This window comes from Silene latifolia, chromosome 6, assembly GCF_048544455.1.
Source record: "Silene latifolia isolate original U9 population chromosome 6, ASM4854445v1, whole genome shotgun sequence".
In the NCBI taxonomy this organism is placed as follows: Eukaryota; Viridiplantae; Streptophyta; class Magnoliopsida; order Caryophyllales; family Caryophyllaceae; genus Silene; species Silene latifolia.
Window position 1 is genome coordinate 110869167 of NC_133531.1, and position 3464 is coordinate 110872630.

The 3464-nt window shown below is 39.3% G+C and overlaps 1 non-coding gene across 1 annotated transcript; it reads left to right on the forward strand.

Moving 5' to 3' along the window:
- Positions 1 to 1245: 1245 nt before the first annotated feature.
- On the forward strand, positions 1246 to 1354 carry LOC141589220 (small nucleolar RNA R71). Its single transcript, XR_012520170.1, has one exon. It is a non-coding gene; the product is annotated as a small nucleolar RNA R71 (small nucleolar RNA).
- Positions 1355 to 3464: the final 2110 nt, after the last annotated feature.

A 3464-nucleotide genomic window follows, 5' to 3' on the forward strand; every position in this document is an offset into this window, starting at 1 on the left:
GCCCCTAAATCACAAAGGGCCTTTCCAATTTCGTGGTTACCTATAGTGCAAGGAATTGAAAAACTACCCGGGTCCTTTAATTTGGGTGGTGTATTAATTTGCGAAAGAGCATTGCATTCTTCCACAAAAGCAACATTACCATCATCACGAAAATTTTTCTTACGATTTAAAATGTCTTTCATAAATTTAGCGTAAGAGGGTACCTGGGTAATTAAATCAGTGAAAGGAACCGTTACCTCGAGATTTTCGACCATCTCCAAAAACTTACCAAACTTGCGCTCCAGCTTAGTATTCTTCAAACGCTCCGGATACGGGACTGCAACACTGGCCGTAGGATCAGTAACCTTCGGCTTCCGTAAGTTTAAGACCTCCGTCAAATCTTCAATAAGTGTAGAATCATGCAAACTAGTTGACGGAATTGCGTCTTGCACTGAAGACCCAGTCGATCGACTGGTATGAGTGGTCGAACGACCAACTTGGCTGGGCGTGAACAGTTCCTGTTCAGAATTAATTTCGTCAGGTGATTCAGTCGATCGACTGACAATGTTGGTCGATCGATCGCTTGTCTTTGTGTGAATAGTTTCGATCAGAAACTTTTTTATCTGACGCTTCAGTCGATCGACTGACAATGTTGGTCGATCGACCAGAAGTACTGGCAATTGAGCTCGTTTTTGCACCAGAAACTAAACTAGCTTCTTCATCATATCCCGAGTCTTCTTTTGGCTTGTCGGGACTTTCATAAGAGAGGCCACTTCTGAGATTAATGGCATTAATCGTTTCAATTGGCCCTTCACATTTGCCTGAAGAATTGGCGACTTGCTTAGCCTCTATATTCTCTAACTGCTTCACAAAATTCTTTGAGGACTCAATCCCGGCTGCTTCCATATTCGCCACTTGAACCAAAAGAGTTTGGACCCTTTCTCTCAACTCCACGGTCTCATCTGAATTATGGACAGGAATTTCAACTCTTTCCTTGGAAGCTTCAGAGGCCTCGAGCTTCTCGAGACGGGCAGTAATAGAAGTAATGAGTGTCACAATGGTACTCATTTCATCACTTTGCTTCCGTGAATTCCCACGTGAACTCCCAAACTCAGCTTTATGGACCGCCATCTCCTCAATAGTGTTCCAACCTCTATTCTGACCGGTATTGTTTTGGAACCTACCATTCGCAAACAAGCGTCCAGGATGACCTTGTAATCATCATATAAAGCATTGTAGAATAAGTTGCAAAGATACCACTGCTGGAAGCCATGGTGAGGGACAGCTTGGACCAAACCTTTGAAACGTCCCCATGCTTCAAAAAAGCCCTCATCAGCTTCTTGCTGGAAATTTGTAATTTTAGTCCTCAAGGCATCAGTCTTTGAAAGCGGGAAGTACTTCTTGTAGAAGGATAATGCTAGAGATGTCCAATCCGTGACTCCAGCTGCTACCCTATTAAGGTAGTGGTACCAATCTCGCGTCGAATCCTTCAAGGAGTATAAGAACATCAACCCCTTTACTTCATCCTGAGTCACCCCAGCTGGTATAGGTATGGAACAGCAGTAGTCTGTGAAAATTTCCATATGCTTCAAGGGGTCCTCATCTGGTAGACCAACAAACTAATTTCGCTCCACTAAATCGATATAAGAGGAACGAAACTCGAAGTTACCGGTAGTAGGGGTAGGTAACTGGTGCCCCTTTGGAAGATGGTGTTCCTTTGGCTGAAGATTATCATATATTGTAGCCATATTCGCAGAACTGAGAGTACTCAAGACTTCCTCTCAAAAACCTGTCTTCTAACTGTGCAAAAGCAAAACAAAAAGTAAAGGTAAGCAACGGCCTCAAGGAACCAAAGTTCCTTGAGACAAGAAAAATAAACTAAAAATAAAGCAAACAGAATTACACCGTCTCCCCGGCAACGGTGCCAAAATTTGATACCATCGTTTTGTATCAAAATTAAATTTATAATTCCAAACTAAAACTATAGCTAGTGATAGTAAGGGTCGAATCACAGAGAGACCAGATCAATTCTATTTGCTTATTTCAGTCTATAAAAGTAACAATTAATGGGGGAGTTTTGAAATTGGTTGACTAATTTGACTAGTTGCTAAAATAAGAATTTCTCAACAAAATAAAACAGAAGATCGGGAACTTCGGTTCACCATGGCTAAGGTCAGGTCGGTAAAGTAGTAGAGGTCCTACAATCGGTCTCAGGGAGTACGAGCAAGCCTTTCGATCAATGCTCAAAATTACCTTACGGTCTTCTAATTTCCAAGAATTTCTCAAAGCTTTCACTCAAAGGAAATTCCAATCTAATGATAATTTTAATTACTAATATTTCAATCTAGTAAAAAGGTTTATCAAAAGACAACAAGAGCGATACGGAAGAATTCATACTACAAAACAATCCTAATTTTCGCCATGGCTCACCTTGTTCCCAATCAAAGAAATTAGCTATGCATAATTGAAACTATAACAATTACAAAATTGATAACAAAGAATAAATTCGACATAACTGAAATTGCTGAAATTAAAGCGGTAACAAAGAATTGGAACAACAAGAAATTCAAGAAAGGAGAATTTGCATAACTTACTAAATAAAAGTGATGAACAACGTAATCGAATTCCAGGTTTTCCGTTCCCAAAGCTAGATCTAAAAACTGAGTTTTTTTCAATAATGAAAAGCATCCGTTCTACTGATAAAAGATGCCAAAAGTTAATTACAAGTTGGGCTTTTAAAAGTCTAAAACGAAAAATCAATATCACTCAGCAGATCGTCGATCGACCGTCAAGATGGTCGATCGACGTCATAGCGAACAAGAGCTCTGCTCTGAACTTCAATGGTCGATCGACCGATCAAAGATAGTCGATCGATCAATGAGCTGCGTAGTGGCTTCTTTCCCTCTTCCAATCAGCTCCTCACTCCAATGCACGCATCCCAAGGTGAGTAAATCCGAACTCCCTTCTTCCAAGCTTCCTTGAGGTTGCCTCCGGAGGACGATTTAGGCTTGATTTAGCTTACTTTCACTCATTCCTACAATAAATCATAGAAAATGCAAAGTAAACCGTTTCGGGAGAAATAATAGCTTAAAGCTAACAAATATGCATGGAAATACGTGCCAAAAACCGCAAATAAAGTGTATAGAATATGCACGTATCATTTGTGGTTTTAACCTAATTCATATTAATTGAGTGAAAATACACAGAAAGATAATTAGAGACTAAGGAAGGCAGGAGAAGGCAAAACATTAGGATTCATCTTCTTATTGTTCTTAAGAAACCTCCTCATCAGATCTAATGACTACTCCATGTATGTATCTATCAAGAATTATCGTTGCAATCAAGATCCTATAATTATTGTTTACATGTGGTATCGAGCGAGGATTATGATTGCGATTTATAGTTCGATTAATGTTTTAATTATGTCTTTTAATTTGAATGAAATTAATGTTTTAATTATGATGCTATTATTTTCATTCATGGTT